The following is a 22,594-nucleotide window of genomic DNA, read 5'->3' on the forward strand; positions in this document are numbered from 1 at the left end:
ATAACCAATATGTTGGAGTAATATTAGATTCTTTAAACACTAACCAATGACCCACCAAATTGTCCAAAGTTGGAGTAATATTAGAGGGGGAAGAATTATATAATATTAACCAATGACCCACCAATTAATAATAATAATTGAATGCTTCTAGCTTTTTGAGCTTCAAGACAATATATTTGATAATAATAACATAATAAAACATCTATACATACCTATGGCATCAACAGTCCAATAATGTTTAGATTCACGTCCACGTTTACGTTTAGGTTCAGATGGATGCTCAGAAGAATTTGAAGCTGCCGACTTGTCTTGGGATGAACTTGCAGCTACTGCCGACTTGTCTTGTGAGGAACTTGCAGTTGCTGACTTATCCCGGGAGGAATTTGAAGCTGCTGACTTATCTCGGGAGGAATTTGCAGCTGCTGCCGACTTGTCTCGGGAGGAATTTGCAGCTGCCGATGTCTTTCGGGAGGAATTTGTAGCTGCTGCGGACTTGACTTGTGATGCATTTGAAGCTGCCGACTTTTCTCGGGAGGAATTTGCAGCTGCAGTTGACTTGTCTTGTGAAGAATTTGCAGCTGCTGCTGCTTTAAGTAGATTCTTGTACCTCTTTTGCTTTGGCATATCTACATAATAGATCAAGAAATTCGGAAAGTTACATATCTGCAAGTTAAATTTGAAGACCTAGTAACTAGTATATATCAGTAGGCACTACTATAATGTATAGATAAAATAATTTCATACCATAAATATGAATTATAACTAAATGCTAGTTGGAAATAAAATAATAGTTGGAAAGAAAATAATTAATAAGTATAGATAAAATGTGAATTATAATTAAATGAAAACTTAAATATAAATTTCATACCATAAATTAATTTAACATACTAACTACTCTGACATGTGTTCGTCTTCTCCAATGTCATCATCTACCTCATCTCTTAACAATGATAGATTATCACCATTTTCAAATAAAGAATCCAAGTTTTGCTCTAACCATGGCTCATTCTCGCATGCTTCATCATCTTCATTTCCCCCCATATCATATGAGTCTCTTGGCTTCAAATGCATGACAACACTCCAATCTTTATTCACTTCATCATTGACAAAATACACCATTCGAGCTTGTAAGGCTTTAATATATGGATCATCCTCCTCTCGGTCACTACTGTGTATTACTCGTGAAAAATTAACAGAAGTAAAACCCCAAGTATCCTTTCTACAGCCCCATTCTCTAGTGGTGTTAGGCCATTTACATTTGAATAAAGTAACCCAAAATCGGCCATTGTAGTTTAGTTCTATAATATCTTCTAATTTGCCATAATATGACAAATCAGCATTCCTAACATTAGCATCACTAGTGCTAGAAATACAAGGAGTTGAAGACATTAAGAAAACTCCACTATTCTGGGTCTTTAACCCATTGTCTCGATTGGTAGTTCGAAAGGAGAACCCATTGATACTAAATGTAGAAAACCTCTTGGCATATCGTGATGGACCCCTTGCTAAGTATCTCAAATCCTCATGCACAGTATTCATAACGTCTGGGTTCATAAGCTTAATGATAAAATAACATATTAGTTATTATATCCACAAATACTGCTCAATATTAGCAAAAAATGATCACTTTTCTATTTACCTGCATAGGAAACCAAGTAACAAAATCTTTATTGACTCTTTTTTCTATCTCTACATTTGAAGGCCTTCTACCCTTAGATCGTCTTCGTATAAAATCTTTGAAGTCACTGTCAGATATGAAAGTTTAACTCTAACTAAACAACTATTTTCAAGTAAATAAAAAATATGTATGCAAATCCTTAAGTACTTACTCAATGAACGGTTTGACATATGGACAATTTAGAACCACCTAGCGATGTGCTTGTTTTTTTTCCATAGGTGACAACTCAAGTACTGTGAAAGCTCCCTTAGAGTTACCCATTTGTGGAAAAAGTGAATCAACATGTGTATTGTAATTACCATCCAGACGATCATTAACACGTGGTGGCCTATTAAATCTTATCTCAATCCCTTCTAAGTATCGAGAGCAAAATGTAAGAGCTTCTTCAGCCACATATCCCTCAGCTATAGAACCCTCTGATTTAGCTTTGTTTCGTACATAGGACTTCAAATGTCCTAAATACCTAGTTTGTATAATTGGCTTTAGTAAGCAAGATATAACTAAGTGACAGGTTAAATGAACAATGATTGAAAAGAGATATTTACCTCTCAATAGGATACATCCTCCTATAGTGTACTGGTCATCTAAGTTTTGCTTCATCAACTAGATGATAGGTTAAATAAACCATAATTGTAAAGAAAGAAGGAGGGAACAACATTTCTAAATGACAAAGGGTAAGGATTATTCGAGGTTGGAGCTTCTCAAGTTTTGTAAGACTTAAGCTTTAAGAGCACAACTGTTGAAAGAATGAAGACAACTCTATTAGCACTGCAGTAACTTTATCTGGTAGCACATTACGTATGGTAATGGGTAATAGTTACTGCATAAGGACGTGGCAATCATGGCTCTTTAATCCAGAGAGCTTTCTTTGCTTCAGGTCAACACACTGTGAAATATTATTCGAGAGACCATCTGGTACTCTAATATTCTTTATAGTACGCAAGAATACATCTTTCATGGAATTTGACATTGTGAACAAAGATGGATGATATCTCCTATTTTCATCTGGCCATAAATCTTTCCTTATACCCATTTCTTTGAGATCCTTACGAGCTTTGAGATTATCCCTTGACCTTCCACTCTCATTGAGCAAAGTGTATAACACATTGTCGCAAATATTCTTTTCAATGTGCATGACATCTAGATTGTGGCGCAATAAGTTAGACTCCCAAAGAGGAAGATCAAAAAATATGCTTTTCTTCCTCCACATCCCCAATTCATCATCTTCTTCAACAACTTTTCGTCGAGTCTTCTAACCTTTACTTGCCTGTAGTTCCTTCCCAAATGAAACATTGATGCCTTTAAGTTGTTCCAATATTTCTGACCCTGTTAGTACTGCTGGGGGATCCCTCAACTCAATTTTTCCATTAAATTTTGCACGACTTAGCCTAAACTTATAACCCCTTTCTAAGAAACGGCGATGCCCCAAAAAACACCATTTTCCACCATGCTTTAATCTATATGAATCAGTGTTGAAGTTACATGTGGGACAAGTATATTTACTGTGTACGTTCCACCCAGATAAGTTACCAAGGCCTGGAAAATCACTAATTGTCCACATTAATGCTGCTTGCAATGTAAACATTTAATTCTTGAACCTATCTAATGTTTGAACACCATTGATGACAAGTCATCTTAGTCTAGTTTCACTAGCCTTTTTATTTTGTTTTCAACTGAATTATGCACTTTCTTGAGCCATAAGCAAGCCAATTGGGTAGATTTTCATGTTTCCTTTGATTTAATCAACCATGTATGAATTCATGCTATTTCATGAGGTTTTATGCTATAATTGTCACATATTATGAAAGAATGAATATCTCACGATCTTGAGCATAGCTTTGATGTGTTTGGTTGATTAATGATAGGTGAAGAAAGCTTGGAGAAAGGTTGAAGAAAGAAGGAATGGTTAGGAGGAAGAGAGGACAAAAAGTTTGAGCAAAAGTTTGCCTCAAACTTTAGCTCAAACTTTTGGATAAATTGAAAATGAACCAGGAAGCAAAAAGCTGGACCAAAAGTTAGCCTCAAACTTTTTGGCTAACTTTTGGGCAAAAGCTGGAGCAAAAGTTAGCCTCAAACTTTTTGGCTAACTTTTGGCATGAAAAACACTCCCTGGATGAGCAAAAGTTTGCGCCAACGTTAGCCCCTAACTTTTTGGCTAACGTTGGCGCATGAAAAACTCTCCGTGGATGAGCAAAAGTTTGCGCCAACGTTAGCCCCTAACTTTTTGGCTAACGTTGGCGCCATGAGTATGCAAGGGGAGGCCAACGTTGGAGCAAAAGTTAGACCCCTAACTTTTGCCCCAACGTTGGTATCAGCAAGGAAGGGTGGATGATGTGAAAAGTTGGAGTAAAAGTTAGCCTCCAACTTTTACTCCAACTTTTACTCAAGCTTTCATGATTCCAACCCGGTTCAATTCGGTTCTTCTCCAAACTCCAAGAGCTATCAACCAAGGCCTCTATCAACCCAATTCCATCAAGAGCAAAGGCCCAATTGAAGGCTTGAAGACCATTTGAAGAAAGTGTATAAATAGCATAGGATTTAAGTTTTTTAGAAGAGCTTCCCTTTTTAGTTTTCGGTTTGCTTAGAGCTCACTTTTACATTTCTTAGCATTGTTGTTTTAATTCAAGAGAATTTGGGAGGAGAATTGATCTCTCTTCTTCCTTGTTCTTGCCCAGCACTTTTTACTTTTCTTGTCTTGGATTTTGGGTGGAGAATTGAAGAAATTCTGTTTCAATCTCACCTTGGGATCTTGTTTAATTTTCTGCTTAATTGAATTTCAGTCTCGGTTACTTGCTTCTTCATCTACTTTCTTTGCAATTTACAATTTCCTTTGCAATTGTGCTTGTTGGATCTAGGAAGGCATTGAGATCTAGACTCGGTTTTCTAGTCTCTTGGGTCCTGAGATCTGAATTCCAATTTTACATCCTCTTTTTACTGCTTTTCATGCTCATTTACTTTTCTGTTTTAGATCCGATTCGATCCAAGTCTTCTTCTATTTCTCTGCTTGTTGCAATTTTACGTTTCCTTGTTTAATTTCTGCAAATCCAATTCCCAATTCCCTTTACAACTCAAGCCATTTACATTTCTTGCACTTTAAGATTCTGCAATTTACATTTCTTGCGTTCTAAGTTTCTGCCATTTAATTTCTTACTCTTTAAGATTCAGCACTTTAAATTCTAGTTCTCTTTAATTTCATGCAATTTACCCATTTCCTTCACTTTCTATGCAATTTCAATTCTGCAAATCACAAATCTCTCAACCAAATCTTGATTCGCTTGACTAAATCAACCACTAAGCTAAAATTGCTCAATCCTTCAATCCCTGTGGGATCGACCTCACTCCCGTGAGTTATTATTACTTAATGCGACCCGGTGCACTTGCCGGTTAGATTTGGGTGTTTTGGAGAAATTCGTTTTTCCACAAAAATATCCCATCAAGTTTTTGGCGCCGTTGCCGGGGATTGATTAGATTGACAATGATTAAGTGAAGTGGAGATCTAGATCAAGCACTTTTTATTTTCTGTTCTTTAATTTTCAATTAACCCACTAACTGTTTGAATTTTTGCCTGAGATGACTGAAACTTCGCTTTAGCAACAAAGTGAAGTTTTCCGGGAAATTTCTGGCCTTATGCAATGCTCTTGCTTACACAAGAGAAGCAATTTCTGCCACTAATATCCCAAGTCCATCAACTGTTTGATACTTTGTGCCAGCTAACCTTCTGAATCACATTCTGAGCTTGAAAATATTCAATCATCACTTGAATTGTTTGTGACTGTGCAGATCATGGAGGGGAACTCAACAAATTCTAGCAATCATGAGAGTAATATCCCCACCTTGGATGATAATGTAACCCATAGTTCGAAGCAACTATCCATAGCCATGAATGATGTTGCCCAATGGTTTGAAGCTTTTCCACAAGGAAACATTATCGGATGGGAAGAACTGATGAGTGAACTCCTAGTCAAGTTAAACCCATCACAGAGAGTTGTTAAGCCAGAGGCAGAAGTACATCCATTCACACAAGAGAAAGAAATTGAAGGTGCTCGTGCAGTCATAAGCCAAAACAAGAAGATGCATCAGCAGACTCTACAACAACTAGACATGATGGCCAGAAAAATCACTGAGTTGAGACATGCTATAGTACATACATACAACCTGACTCAAAGCTCATATGGGTGTAATCAAGCTGAACACAGTTTTGGGGTCATTAATCATGAGCAACTACAATCTCCAAGCAATCACTCTAGCGTGCTCCAACACAGGCCTCAGAATGATGTGTACAATCCACCTTGGAGAACTCATTCCAATGGGAGGGGGGTTGAGAACCAAAACCAAAGACCAAAGGACTTTAACTGCAACAATCCCAGCTTCAAAAATCAACATAAAACACACCCCCACAACAACAATCACACACACTTCCAACCCCGTCCTATCTCACCATTCGCCCAAAATGACCTTCATCGACCACCACAATTGACACAGCCACAACCACTTCCAACCTTTCAAAGAATCTATATTCTAGAAATGTTGATGGAGAGGTTCATGAAAATTCAAGAAATGATGGCAATAGAGCAGGAAGAAATAAAGAAACATCAAGAGATGATAAGCAAGAACCAACAGGCCTCACTCAGAAGACTTGAAAGGCAGATGGAACAACTGGTACAAAACTTTGCTGAAATGGGTGAGAAGAAGGGGACTCTGAACCCAAAGAGCCATGAAAAAGCTGCTGGGTTGAAAGGGAAAGCAGTTATGGAAAATAGTGAGAAGGCTACGGGAAAAGAAACAACTATCAAGGAGAAGCCTACGGTGAGAGGAGGAAACCAAAGGCAACAGAAACCTCAACTTCCATGATCAGAGGATGAAGGATGTCAAGCTAGTGACAATAAAAGAGTGCTTGTTGGGAGGCAACCCAACCTGAGGTAGTTTTCTGTTCATAACTATTTTAATAAAAAGGTTAATTAGTTTTATCTATAATGCAAGAAGCTAAGTTTGGTGTTGCACACCAAAACAATCTAAAGGAGAATGCAGGATTCTAAGTTTGGTGTTTCACCAAAATCCCATTATAAAACACATTCTCACTTTCTGCATAATGCTGACTTCAAGCATGTTGGATGAACTAGTTAACTATTCTGCTGTTTCCTAGTTTTCAGTTTTATTGCTTTTGAAAAAGAAGAACAAAAGAAAAAAAAGAAAATTATCACACATGGTTAATTTGATGCATGAAAACCATTTGCAAGGTACTAAGTTTGGTGTCCCCACACCAAAGTAAGTTCAAAAGCCCATAAATAAATCAGCCAGACTAACCATTGTTTCCAAGTGCTTGGGGAACAAGTAACTTTCAATCTCATTGCAGAATGTCATACAAGCTTTTGGAGGGATTAAGCATCATCAACCAAAGAAACAAAAGATGAACCTAAAGGCCAGCAATGATGATAATGAGAAGAAGGAAAGCAAGTGAACTCCAAAAGGTTGTATTGTTAAGTAATTGTTTTACATCAAACACTGCTATGATTGAAAGTAATATAATACCCCTGCCTATCTGCATAGTATAGTTCTCTATAATTCAATAAGCAAGATGCTTGACCATTCACAATATTTTTCTCTTCAAAACTTGTTTGCACTCAATGTTCAAAAATTGCATCACATGAAAGTTCTTTGAAAAGAAGGATTGAGGAATTAAACAATTTTGAGGAAAGCAAAAGATTAGGAGAAGTGGTGGTTCTAGTTATGTGATTATGTATTGAGGTTGCATGCTTGTGAAAACTTGCATGAGAGCTCATAGGCAGGACATGAAGTTCAAAGAAGTATTGTGGAGATTCTCAAAAATTTATTGATCCAAGAAGCAGCAAACAAAACAAAAGAAAGAAAAGAAAATACAAAAACAAAAAGAACATGGCCCAAGGCTCTGAGCATCAATTACTAGGCATAAAAAGAAAGAAGAAACAAAACTCAAAGAGTTGTTAGCCTAGTAAATGCTTGTGGTTGAGTTGTGTCAAGGAAAGAGGCTTGAGCAAGTAAATCCTTAGGGGTGCTTTAACACCTAATACCTTAAAACCAACTGGTTTAGGAGTATTGATTGAAAGCTTATCTAAAGAGCCGCTTTGAGACATGACACTTAGAGTCGAGGCCAAAGCACAGAAACTATAAGCTGCTTCAAGGTGACTACATATAAAGAGATCTCCATGATACCATTTGGATGAAAATCCTAAGACCTAAGACTCCCAATATGTGAGGACTAGTAAGCACTGAAGCCCTTGCAAGAGCATATGATTTAGAGTTCACCCCATGGACACTTAATCACTTCACTCACAGGACCTTACAATTTATTCTTCAATCCGTCTTAAGTGAAAGAACCTATGAGCATAATTCATTTCTTACTTGGGGACAAGCAAGCTTTAAGTTTGGTGTTGTGATGACAAGTCATCTTAGCCTAGTTTCACTAGCCTTTTTCTTTTGTTTTCAACTGAATTATGCACTTTCTTGAGCCATAAGCAAGCCAATTGGGTAGATTTTCATGTTTCCTTTGATTTAATCAACCATGTATGAATTCATGCTATTTCATGAGGTTTTATGCTATAATTGTCACATATTATGAAAGAATGAATATCTCATGATCTTGAGTATAGCTTTGATGTGTTTGGTTGATTAATGATAGGTGAAGAAAGCTTGGAGAAAGGTTGAAGCAAGAAGGAATGGTTAGGAAGAAGAGAGGACAAAAAGTTTGAGCAAAAGTTTGCCTCAAACTTTAGCTCAAACTTTTGGATCAATTGAAAATGAACCAGGAAGCAAAAAGTTGGACCAAAAGTTAGCCTCAAACTTTTTGGCTAACTTTTGGCATGAAAAACACTCCCTGGATGAGCAAAAGTTTGTGCCAACGTTAGCCCCTAACTTTTTGGCTAACGTTGGCGCATGAAAAACTCTCCCGGGATGAGCAAAAGTTTGCGCCAACGTTAGCCCCTAACTTTTTGGCTAACGTTGGCGCCATGAGTATGCAAGGGGAGGCCAACGTTGGAGCAAAAGTTAGACCCCTAACTTTTGCCCCAACGTTGGTATCAGCAAGGAAGGGTGGCTGATGTGAAAAGTTGGAGTAAAAGTTAGCCTCCAACTTTTACTCCAACTTTTACTCAAGCTTTCATGATTCCAACCCGGTTCAATTCGGTTCTTCTCCAAACTCTAAGAGCAATCAACCAAGGCCTCTATCAACCCAATTCTATCAAGAGCAAAGGCCCAATTGAAGGCTTAAAGACCATTTGAAGAAAGTGTATAAATAGCATATGATTTAAGTTTTTTAGAAGAGCTTCCCTTTTTAGTTTTTGAGAATAGATTTCTTTTCGGTTTGCTTAGAGCTCACTTTTACATTTCTTAGCATTGTTGTTTTAATTCAAGAGAATTTGGGAGGAGAATTGATCTCTCTTCTTCCTTGTTCTTGCCCAGCACTCTTTACTTTTCTTGTCTTGGATTTTGGGCGGAGAATTGAAGAAATTCTGTTTCAATCTCACCTTGGGATCTTGTTTAATTTTCTGCTTAATTGAATTTCAGTCTCGGTTACTTGCTTCTTCATCTACTTTCTTTGCAATTTACAATTTCCTTTGCAATTGTGCTTGTTGGATCTAGGAAGGCATTGAGATCTAGACTCGGTTTTCTAGTCTCTTGGGTCCTGAGATCTGAATTCCAATTTTACATCCTCTGTTTACTGCTTTTCATGCTCATTTACTTTTCTGTTTTAGATCCGATTCGATCCTAGTCTTCTTCTATTTCTCTGCTTGTTGCAATTTTACGTTTCCTTGTTTAATTTCTGCAAATCCAATTCCCAATTCCCTTTACAATTCAAGCCATTTACATTTCTTGCACTTTAAGATTCTGCAATTTACATTTCTTGCGTTCTAAGTTTCTGCCATTTAATTTCTTGCTCTTTAAGATTCAGCACTTTAAATTCCAATTCTCTTTAATTTCATGCAATTTACCCATTTCCTTCACTTTCTATGCAATTTCAATTCTGCAAATCACAAATCTCTCAACCAAATCTTGATTCGCTTGACTAAATCAACCACTAAGCTAAAATTGCTCAATCCTTCAATCCCTGTGGGATCGACCTCACTCCCATGAGTTATTATTACTTGATGCGACCCGGTGTTCTTGCCGGTTAGATTTGGGTGTTTTGGAGAAATTCGTTTTTCCACAAAAATATCCCATCAACCATCATGCCACAACTCTTTTAACTCTTTGATAAGAGGTTGTAAATATACGTCTATGTTGTTCCCCAGCATTTTCTCTCCGGGAATAATCATTGACAAGATTAGTGATGTTGGCTTCATGCACTCCCATGGAGGTCGATTGTATGGAATAAGCACCACTGGCCAAACGCTATAGTTTGTACGCATAGCTCCAAAGGGGTTGAATCCATCAGCTGCAAGACCAAGACGTACATTTCGAGGATCTTCGGCAAACCTATCATGAAGTAAATCAAATGTCTTCCAAGCTTCAGAATCCCGCAGATGCCTCATCTTCGAATCTTTCTTTTCTGCCGAAGCATGCCATCGCATTGATTGAGCAGTCTTAGAACACATGAATAATCGTTGAAGTCTCGGTTTTAGTGAAAAGTATCACAAGATCTTTGCTGGTTTCTTCTTTTTAGCATCGCTCCATTTAGATGTCTTGCATATTTTGCATTCTTGCAAATCTTCATCCTCCCCCTAATATAACATGCAATCATTAGGGCAAGCAGGTATCTTGGTATAATTAAGCCCTAGTTTGTTTATGGTTTTCTTGGCCTCATAGAATGTATTTGAAATCTTCGCATTTCCAAAAGCATCTTTTATTAACTTGAGAATTTCGGTCATAGCTTTGTCGCTTATTCTGTATAAGCACTTTATGTGATACAGACTAATCAAGAAAGACAGTTTTGAATACTTTGTGCACCCTTCATACAATTGTTCACTACCATCTTCCAATAACTTGTAAAATTCTACAATTTCTACATTGTCTCCATCTCCATCTTCTATGTTGTCTTCATCTTCATCTCCATCTTCTATGTTGTCTTCATCTCCATATCCATCTTCATTCAAGTCAGGTCCAGTAACTCCAAATGCGTCATTGAGCATTGTTACCATTGGATGTTGAGATGTCAAATCATCTTGTACAATATGACTAGTTTGATGAGCTTGTGACCCAACTCCAACTGCTTCTTCACCAAGCCAATACCAAACTTTGTAGTTTTCTGGAAATGGCTTTACTATTAAATGTTCAAAAAATTTCTCTCTTGTTTGCCACTTGCTAAAACCACACACCGGATAAGGGCATTTAATCTGACGACCCCCGAGAGATCGATGCTCAAAAGTGAAATCCAAAAACTTGTTTAGACCATCTTTATACTCATGCGTGTTTCGTGGTTTTCCAATCCATGACTTATCGATTGACATGACTAAGAGGGACTACAAATAGAAATTTTAAAAAATTTATTCATTAAAAATCTCTCTCTCTCATATTAACTAGGCAACTAACTAGTATATATCAGCAGGTACTACTATAAAAAGAAATTCTTGTATGTACAAATTAGATATCAAACAACTACTTAAATAGTATTTTAAAAGAAATTATAAAAAAATTGTAATTACCTCTTCTAAATGATAATTTTGTGGCTGTAACAATGGCTTTGTGAGCTTTTCCTTCTCAAGTAGTGGTATATATGCAAATTAATTTTTTTCTACAAGATAGAAAGAGATAAAAAAATTATAATTTATAAAAAAAATTAAGGACATGTATTAAATATTAAGGACATGTATTAAGGACTGATAAAAATAATAATAATAATAATAATAATAATAATAATAATAATAATAATAATAATAATAATAATAAAAAAGAGAAAGAGAATTAAAGAGAAAAGAGAAAGAAAAAAAATTAAGGACTGTATTAAATATTCTTTCTTTTTTTGTGCCAACTATATTATAAAAAGAGAAAGAGAAAGAAAATTAAGGAGAGAGAAATTAAATATTAAATAATAAATTTTAGTAGAAGTCTAGAAAATAATTGAACACCATTTCTGACACACTTGCAGACATGCATGTGAATGCATCATAAGGTTATAATAAAATGCATTAAATAAATAAATAAATATTATATATATAAATTAATTAATTATATATATAAAAAATTAAATAAAAGAATTTGTTACTATATTAACTAATTAGAAGTTAATTTTATATATACATTTTCATAATGGACAACGGTTAGTATATTTAACTTAATTTAGATAATTAGTATATTGATGCACATATATTTGTGGTTTGAAATAAGGATTTACACTTTTACCAATGCTAAAATGGGGTAGGTAGACATAAATAAGTGAACAAAGGACTTTTAGCAAAACGGCATACCTATAAGGACTTCTCATAAATTACAATTTAAACAAGACATAAACTAAATCCACAATCTTTTATTTTTTGGTGTTTTCTTTGGGTCTCGATTTTTTGGGTATTTTTTGTGATAGACTGATGGATGATATTTTATTGTTTGGTATTGTATTTAGCTAAATATCTCTATTTCTCTTAGCCCAATTTGAATGAAATTTTGTAATGCTTTGAAGAGAGTCTACGATTGAATTTTCAGATTGTTTGGATTGGTCCCAACATGTTATGTGATTCATTTTTTGGGTTAAAAAAGAAACTGGCAAAAGAAATCTTCACTCTAATAACAAAAAAAAAGTTTTTAATGTTAGGTACTACATACTAAAAACTAAGAATGAGCAGTATGAGTTAGAACGCTATGTAATTAGTTTCTTGTCAAAATAAACAGGAATTACATGCAGTTTGGTTCTTGAAATCTCATAAGAAAAAGTTTATATTATTAAGCATTTGATTAGTTGATTAATGATTATGAATGATGTAGACGGAACACTGGACTGTCTGTGAACTTTGATAAAAGCCACATACTTGTTCAGTCACTATGCCTAATTCATACACCTAAATTCTTCTGTCTCCCATTCTTTTTTCTATTACATTAATCAACCCTAGAAATGATAACCATCTGTGTGTGTATGTATGTGTATGAGTGTCTTTTCTCAAACAAGTTCAAAATTAAACAGTGTCAACACAAGCAAAATCTGAGATCTAACCAAACAATTGAACAATCAGTTGACCATGGTGGATAAGCAAAAGATGAATTCATTCAATGCAGGATGCAAGCAAGCACAAAAGTTATGTTTGTGAAAATAAAATAAAACAGAATAAGAAATAATCTTAGAATAATATCATACCAGGTTTACACTCAAAATAGAATAAGCAAAGTTTGCAAGCTAGTTGCAAGTTTCATTACCAGACTCATATCAGAGCCCAATTTCTTAAATTTCCACCATCACCAACACCAGGAAGTAAAACACAGCACAAAAAGAAAAGACATTTGATTACCCTTTAAGGTCAAGAGTCAAGACAGAAAAGCATACTCAAAATAATTCAGCAGAGGAAAAAGAAAGTTACCTAATAATGAAGAAGATATGAACCTTGAGTGCAGAATTCTACAAAATTGAGTTAAATATAGTTGGATAACACAAACTGTAACATACTACACAAACTGCAACATAATCACTCATATTTCAACAACTCATGACAAAATTGAGTAGCAAAACATATCAACTTCAGAAGAAAAAACACACACAATTTGAATAACACCTTTACACTACTTGAGTTGCTTCCTTTTGCTTGAGAAATAAAGAGAACTAAATAGAAGTAAGTAAAACAAAGCAAACATAGTTCAGTTATTGCCTCATAAACTAGTTCCCAAACTGCAAAACAAAATGGTTCTAAGTGCCTAAGAAGCAAGTCCAAAATCAAAGAAATAGCTCAACCAGTGTCCAATACACACATCAAAATAACAAAAAAGTGGTGAATTTTTTCTCAAAGAAAAAATCTTCTTTTACATATAAACCACGACCATCCATAATCAATTTTGTTATAACTCTTACCAAGTTTTCATTTTCCAGAACCACAGTCCACGTATTAATAGAAGCAATAGCAAAAGGAAAAAAGAGTAAGTCACATGAAAAAATTTTGGATGACTAGACTAATACTTTTTCTTTTTTTTTTTTTTACTTTAGATTTGAATTAATATTAACCAATTATCTTCTATTTTACACTAAAACTATTATCTCTTAATATTTTTTGAAATGATTAATCAATTTGAGCCATTGAACACGCAGGCTACTTGGTTGTAATTGTAGTTCTACTACTATAGATAATTATTATATGCTAAATAAAGTAGCTATTTAACTAGGAAAAAGAGGCGGACAAACTAATAGTTTGAATAATGAGATGCCAGCCTTACAAGGTACACAAACATCAATCAATTATAATGAATAAAAGTTCAGTGAGCTTTCTGTCTGTATTAGCACATAAATAATTCAAATCACTTCCACACTAAAAACACCCTCTTTCCTTATCCATTATAGGTCTGTATTATAACTTAGGAGAACTTTTTTCCTTTTTTTAAGGGAATATGAAGATGGATTAGCCAATAATTTTGATATTTGTGAAAAGGAAATACGGGCATACACTGAACTTTCAAACACAGTATCGAAATGAAGCTAAATTTCATGTGTTGCATGAGCGTGATCCACACAAGTTGCTTGCCTGCCCTGTAACTGAAGGCAAGGCCGCAACTGGCAAGCAAGAGTCTAATCCCAGTCAACAACACATCGATGGCAAGGTTTTTCTTCTATTCCAAGGTTTTTTTGAGATCTGAGATCTGAGATCGGAGATCAAAGAAACACCTTAATAGAACTAAGCAATAGAAGATCTGAGTTTAGAGAGGGAGAGAGAGAGAGAGAGAGAGAGATAGAAACACCTTAATAGAAGTAAGCGAAAGAAGACCTGAGATCGTTGTCAATCGCCCCGCACCAACGTCAATCCAATGCTTCAACGGAAGACCCAAAAATCCCTAACAGAGCTGCAGAGAAACAAAAACCCCAAAAATCAGCACCAAAAGCAATTTTGAAATCCTAATCCAAACAAAAACAAAGAAATCGGTGCCTTCTGGAATCGAAATGCTGAGGTCAGTAGCCACCAGAGCCTTGCCTCTCGCCGGAATCTTCGTCTCCACAGCACAAAAGAAAAAACAAAATAAAACAGCATCTGTTTCGATTTCGGTTTCTCTATGTACGGAAACAGTATTTCGGTTTCGGTTTCAGTTTAACTTGAGAAGGAGAGGTACCTAGAGAGATCGTAACCGGCGGAGAGAGGAGAAGCCCTAGAAGGAAGAAGGCGTTGTCGGAGAGCTTCTTTACACTGAGGAAATGAGAGTGTTGTATGTTCAGAGAGGATAGAAGCCCTAGCTAGAAGGAAGAACGGCGTTGAATGAGCCAGGGATTGCAATTTTTTTCTTTTTATATGCATGTGAAAACGGCGGTTCAAAACCGTCATAATCACCAGAACCGCCAAAATATATAAAGCCAATTACGGCAGCAGAAAAAAATTGCCATAGTAACTCGATAATATGGTGGTTCTTTAAAACCGCCTTAATCTCCATGCCATTTTAACCCTTTTTTTGTAGTGGAAATAATATTAAGTAACAACTCTAGATCACCAACATAACTCGGGTATTAATGACTCAAGATTGCCTCCTTTCTCTTTCCAAGCTAAGAATGCTCAAAATCTACTCTAACATCCAACCAAGCATTTTGTCAAACACTTGGAAGGCATAAAAAGAAAGCATCATAAAAGTGCAAGAATAATAAATCTACAACTACCCAATGCAAGAAAAGTAACAGTCAATAATTAAAGAAAGCAATAATAACATGAAAAACAACAAATTGCATTAATAGAAACTAAATTCAACAAAGTGGTCATAAACATAAAAGTGACATAAATGGGAAAATAACACTATAAATTAAGAGAACAAAGATATAGGAACAAGAAATTGCAAAGAAAACTAGATGAAAATAAGAATTAAACACTAGATCTAAGAGAAATTAACCTAATTCTAGAGAGAAGAGAGAGCTTCTCTCTCTAGAAAACTACCTAAAGCATGATCCTAAGCTAATCTAATTGCTCCCTCCTTATCCAATCTTGAATTCTGCATTAAATAGCCTTAGAAAGGAGTTGGATTTGGTCCTGGAAAGCTCGGAAATTGCCCCCAGCGTATTTACTTTAATGAGGTCACGTGACCAGCGTCACGCGTGCGTGTGGCTGATGCGTGGTGTCACTGGCAAATTTCCTCCTCACGCGTACGCGTGGATGACGCGTGCGCGTGCCCATGACAAAATCCTTTCTCACGTGTACGTGTGTGATGAATCCATATTTGATATGATTTTTGGATAGAATTGGATGGATTTTCATCATATAAACTTGCACTTATTCCCTTGAATAGCATGGTTTTGAACTTCCCTCCCAAATTATGCTTGATTATGAAAATATGCTCTTTTGTGTCTAATTTAATCTATTTTATTCCATTTTCCTTCCATTCGATGTCTTGATGTTGTTTGTGAGTGATTTCAGGTGGATAAGGTAGGAATAGGTTGGAGAAAATGGAAGAAGATAATGCAAAATGGAGGAAACATGAAGAATCGAAAGAGATGAGTTCAGAGACGTGTGCGTGCACACAGCTACTTGTGCGTACGCATGGCTGCTTGTGCATACGCACGTCTAGTTGTGGGTATGCACAGCTGCCAAATCAGAGTGCGTGGATTGCTTCGAGCGCGTCGCGCATCCAATCAAGCGTCGCTTAGTGTGCGTGCACACGGCTACTTGTGCGTACGCACAGGACAGGATTTTTCGCAAGGTGTGCGGACACACGCATCTGTGTGTCTGCACATGGCTTCATTAAAAGAGCGCATGACTCGCGATTTGGGGGCTTTGGAGGCCCATTTCTGAAGTCTTCTAGCTCATATTGGAGGGGAAATGAGGGACATAACATAGCATATCATTAGTATAGTTTAGGAGTAGTGGTAGGAAGCTTTTAGTTTAGTTTTTCTCTAAGTTTTTCATCATCTCTATTAGGGTTTATGTTAGGGTTTTACATTCAATTGCCATTTCCATTTTTGATCTTGGATTTTTCTAGCTTTCATTGTAAGTATTCTCTTGTTATTACTCTTTATAGTTACATTGTCATTACTCTTTCTTCTAATTCAAGTTATAGTTTAATTTTGCTTCTTTCTTGCAATTTCAATTTCTTGTTGATGAATTTGATGTTTGATGTTTGTTTCATACTTTCTTGTGTTATACTTGTTGATCGAGATCAATTGTTGCTTTTAGTTTCAAGCATTTTATCATTTTCTCCATGTTTAAGGTTTTTTCCCACCAAGTGTTTGACAAAATGTCAAACATGGTTTTACGATAAATTTTTGGCTCTTGGCTTGGGTAAAGTGAGCAATGGGATTTCTAGAGTTGGAATGTCCGACATTTAGTTTCAATTTTTGGATTGTTAATTGTTCTTGTTCCCACTAACGCTAATTTGTTGCTAAGGCAATTAGCAAGCAATTTAGGATTTGTGGGTTGGGAACACTTATGCTTATTTAACTTACTTTCTGATGTGAGGGTTGATCAAGTGAGACTAATCCATCATAATTGTCATAGTTGTGGTTCCAACAAGGAAAGGACCATTAGCTCACTCCAAGCCAAGACTCTTTTTGATGCTTTCAATCTTTTATACACTTCTATGTTGATATCTTTTATACTTTACATGTTTATATTACATAGTCGGTTCTTTAATTTCTTCATTAGTTCAATCATTACAATTTTGCATGTTCTTTTATTGCTTTAAATGTTCATTTCTTCATTGATAACCCCTTGATCACTACAACCGGAATTGCACACTCATTGTTCTAAAGTACTCCTTGGGAGACGACTCGGGAGTCAAATACTATCGGTTTTGAATTAGTTTTGAATTGTGACACATCTTGTGAGTTTCTAATTTGATTGATGGCCAACATGTTGGGTTAGGACTGTACTTACAACGCCAATCCCATTTTGATAACGAAGTTCCTAACCCATGCATTTGGGGGTCACACATCAAATTTTGGCGCCGTTGCCGGGGGCGGGGAGTTCACTTTAAGTGCAATGAGTGCTACAAGTTTGGTTGTTGTAAATATATGAATAGTATAATTACTTGATTTTTGATTTGCTACTTGGCATTAATTATAGACGCTACTTTTCTCATGAGTTGGTCTTAGTAGTCATTGATTGTTAAGTTAGTTCTTGTTTACTTACCTATTTTTATTTTGCCTTTCATAATTGCATGGTTTTATTGCCTCCTCAGTTGAATGACATGGTCGCTTCCAGACCCGAGCTTGGCCACTTTTGACTCGGAAATCGAAAGAACTTTAACTCATATAAGGCAAGTTTGGTGCCGGCTAGCTTCTATGAATATTGAATCGGGTTCCCTTGAGGAGCACTCCAATTCACTATCACTATCCATCCATGACCATCATTCTCCAATCAATGAGGGGACTCTATATTCATCTGTGGAGAGTACTGAATTCTCTTTGAGTGACTCAGGTGACACCGTCATGACGGACCCACCTCGAAGTATCACCTTGAAGGAGGCCAGAGCTCCTGATCTTGACTTACAACCGCATCAAATTTTGTATCCGGCTTTAGATCCAAATTTTGAGCTCAAGTCCAGCACGATAAACCTGCTCCCCAAATACAATGGACTACCTGGGGAGGATCCTCTGAAGCATTTAAAGGATTTCCAAGTTGCATGTGCAACTGCGAGAAGACATGGGGCGGATGAAGTCGCGGTGTTGGTCTTCACTTTCCCTTTCTCTTTGGAGGGAAAAGTGAATGAGTGGTTTTATACTCAACCGGGTGAAGTTAGATCAATTGGGACTTGTTCCGTAAAGAATTTTTGGAAAAGTTCTACCCTCTTCAGAAAACAGACAAGTTGCGAAGATAGATCTCTTGCATTGTGCAACGAGATGGGGAGACTTTGTATGAATACTGGGAGAAATTTAAGAAGTTGCTGGAGGCTTGCCCTTACCACCGGATTGAAGAGTTGGTTCTTATCAGTTATTTCTGTCAAGGAATGCACCACCAAGACAAGCTTCTCCTAGATGCCGCGAGTGGAGGATCATTGACCAAAAACAACACCACTACAGAAGCATGGGAAGTTATATCAGACTTGTCGGACTTAACTCAGCACTCAAGGGAAAGGGGTCAACAACTGAAAGCTTTGAGTGAAGTTTCTCCCTCCAGGGATGCCATTTTGACCAAGATCCTCGGTGAAATGACAATCTTTTTGCGACAAATCACCCATGGGCAACAAATTCCTCAAGCTTTGATAAATGCTCCACCTAAACCTCCAAGGATCGAAGGACCATCAAAGATATGTGGTGTTTATGCTTGTAACACTTATTACACCGATGAGTGCCCTCAACTCCAAGAGGACACTACATTGGCGGTAGCCAACCCTTATCCGTAAAGACCCAATTACAACTAAGGATCCTACCAACATGGAGGCAATCAAAACCAAGGGTAGAGGGATAATTCAAATCAAAGGTAGAACCAAGCTCCTCAAACTCAACCCAACCAAAATGCTCAAGTCTACTACCATCAACAACCCCAAGGTCAACCACAATACCAACAACCCTACCAACAACCCCCACAATCTCAACCTCAAGGGAAGTACCTACACACACATAGTAGGTCTAGCCCTCCTCATGTTAACCAAGCCCTTCCCTCCAATCAACTTCAAATGAATGACACAATTCACACCTTCATGCAAGAGCAACGAGAGTTCCATAAGAAATAAGAGGCATATAAGGCTACGATAGCCGAAGCCCTTTCCCGTTTAACTCTCCCTCATCAAACCGTACAAAACACCCAACAAGCTTCAACCTCGAGTAGTTTACCCTCCCAGCCTCAACCCAACCCTAAGGATAGCATCAATGCCATTACTCTTCGGAGCGGCACTAAACTGGATAAGAATGTTGCTATGCTTACAAAATTGAGTGAAGCGACAAACAATGAAAAGGTAGGAGATGAAGTAGAGGTGATGAAGGATTGATAAACTACTATTTTATGGTTTATCTTGTGCTAATTTGAGTGGTTTTTATCAATTCATTGCTCACATATTCAGATAATTTGCATGGTTTTACAATTCCTTCCTAATTATTTGATATAGTTGAAAACATGTTTCCTGGGCCCCTAAACTATTAATTTTAATTATCCTTTATTACCATTCGATGTCGTGATCTGTGTGTTAAGTGTTTTCAGGCTTTATAGGGCAGGAATGACTTAGAGGATGGAAAGGAAACATACAAAAATGGAAGGAACGCGAGAAAAGAAAGTTTTGAGAAGCTGGCAGCGATGCGCACGTGTGGACGATGCGTACGCGTGCCTAGCGTAGAAGACAAGCGACACGTACGTGTGACTGACGCGTACGCGTGACAAGGAATTTCGCCAAGCGACGCGTACGCGTGATTTAAGTGTACGCGTGACATGCGCCACGTACAGAAATTGCAGAAAGCACTGGGAGCGATTTCTGGGCTCCTTTTTGGCCCAGTTCCAATCCCGAGAATATAGAATAGAGGCTCCAGATTGGAGGAATCAATCATTCATTCAATCATTGATTCATTCACATAATTTTAGGTTTTGGATGTAGTCTTTCTAGAGAGAGAGAGGCTCTCTCCTCTCTCTAGGTTTTAGGATTTTAGGTTTAGCTACTTTCAATTCCAGATTTCTACTTTGCTTTAATTAGTTTCTCTTTTACTCTTATTAGTTCTAGCATTTTAGTTTATCTATTTCTCTTCTTGGTTTATTTATTTTCCCAATTCGATTTATGAATTCTTCATGTTAGATTCGATTTTATATTTAATGCAATTTGAGGTATTTCATGTTTATTGCTTCTTGCTTTAATTGTTATCTTTGATGCTTGCAATTGTTGGTTTTAGATTTTACATTCCCTAACTTGGGAGGATTTTAAGTTAGATTTTTATATTCTTGGATTTGGTTGAGTAATTGGAGACTCTTGAGTTATCAAACTCCTTTGTTGATTGATAATTGAAAATTGATGGTTGATTTGGATCCCTTTAAAGCTAGTATTTCCTTAGGAGTTGACTAGGACTTGAGGAATCAAATTGATTAGTCCACTTGACTTTTCTCCATAGTTAGATGTTAACTAAGTGGGAGCAATGGACAATTTATGTCACAATTGATAAGGATAGCTAGGATAGGACTTCTAGTTCTCATACCTTGCCAAGAGTTTTCTTAATTGTTAGTTTATTTTCTTGTCATTTACATTCCTTGTTCAACCTTTCAAAAACCCAAAAATATATTTTTTCCATAACCAATAATAACTACACCTCCCAGCAATTCCTTGAGAGATGACCCGAGGTTTAAATACTTCGGTTTATTTTTATTGGGTTTGCTTAAGTCACAAACAAATCTTTGTATGAAAGGATTCTTTGTTGGTTTAGAAACTATACTTGCAACGAGAATTTATTTGTAAAATTCTTTACCGACGAAAATCTGTTCATCAGGGATGAAGATGAAAGTGTTGACAAAAGAGAGGAAGAACTACCCAAGTTGAAGGAGCCAAAGAGAAAGACTTTGCTTGAAGAGCCTTTGCCCATTCTATTCCCAACCTTAGCCAAGAAGGCCAAGAAACAAGAAGAGCTTGACCCCACTATGGTGGAAGTTTTTAAGAAGGTTGAAGTCACCGTCCCCCTTTTCCAAGCCATTTAACAAGTGCCAAAATATGCCAAGTTCCTTAAGGATGTTTGCACTCACAAAGACAAGCCTGGCAACTTCAACACAAAGCCAGTAGATGATTCTATCTCTTCTTTACTTCCTGAAAAATGCAATGATCCTGGCCCATGTTTGGTCACTTGTTTAATTGGTGGGATAAAATTCATGGACTGTATATGTGATCTAGGGGCGTGCGTAAGCATTATGCCACTCCCCATTTATGAAAGATTGAATTTGTCACCCCTAAAGATTGAATTTGCCACTCCCCATCTATGAAGGCTTCCTCACTAGCGTTCAACTTTGACATTCTTTTCAGAGTATTCTGTTTTCACTGTTGTGGATTCTGTCTCTTGACTGATGCATATGATCATGATTCTAAGACTGAAATGAAAAACAAAAAGAAAATAAATGGTTGTGTAAAGTTGGGTTGTCTCCCAACAAGTGCTCTTTTAAAGTCACTAGCTTGACCTTCAGCTCCTTAAGGAGGTGAGTAAGGGCTCAGATTTTGGCCCTTTACAGTGAAATTTCTTCCTGTCCTCTCATGAATGAGCTCTACATGCTCTAGAGATAGGACACGGCTCACTGTATGTGGTAGGACTGGATTCTTAGTGAATACAACTCTCAAGCCACGTGAGAGGCCTTCTGTAGGAACTTTCTTGTTCCTCCAGCCTTTTTAGGTACTTTCTTTTTAGTACCTTTGTGCTTAGAGCTTGTTGAGGGCTGCCCAACACCAAACTTAGAATTGATTTCTGGGGGCTCTACAGAGCTCTGCACAGAAAGAGAGGGTTGGCACACTAGGTATTGCACTGTTATCTCTCTTTTAGAGGGAGAGCTAGGATGAAGCATCTTGAATAAGATGTGATCTTCCCCTAACTTTAGGGTTAGTTCTCCCTTAGCCATATCAATGATATCATTGGATGTGGACAAGAAAGGTCTTCCAAGGATGACACAGTCATTCTCATCCTCTCCTATGTCCAAGACAATGAAGTTTTCAGTGATATAGTGGTTTTCAACTTTAACCAACACATCCTCTACTAAGCCGTATGGTTTCTTCATGTTCTTGTCTGCCATCTCTAAAGAGACGTGTGCAGTTTGTGCCTCAAGGATTCCCAACTTCTCCATTACTGAGAGTGGCATGAGGTTGATGCTTGACCCTAGGTCACATAGAGCCTTTTCAAAGGTCATAGTGCCTATGGCGCAAGGAATCAGAAAGTGTCCAGGGTCTGGAAGCTTTTGTGGT

General features: G+C 36.9%; 1 pseudogene; it reads right to left on the reverse strand.

Annotated features, from left to right (window-relative positions):
• Nucleotides 1-891: 891 nt before the first annotated feature.
• LOC107641904 (uncharacterized) lies at nucleotides 892-11,097 on the reverse strand (annotated as a pseudogene).
• Between the last annotated feature and the right edge of the window lie 11,497 nt (nucleotides 11,098-22,594).

The sequence above is a fragment of the Arachis ipaensis genome, chromosome B5, assembly GCF_059453495.1.
Source record: "Arachis ipaensis isolate K30076 ecotype BB chromosome B5, ASM5945349v1, whole genome shotgun sequence".
Lineage (NCBI taxonomy): Eukaryota > Viridiplantae > Streptophyta > Magnoliopsida > Fabales > Fabaceae > Arachis > Arachis ipaensis.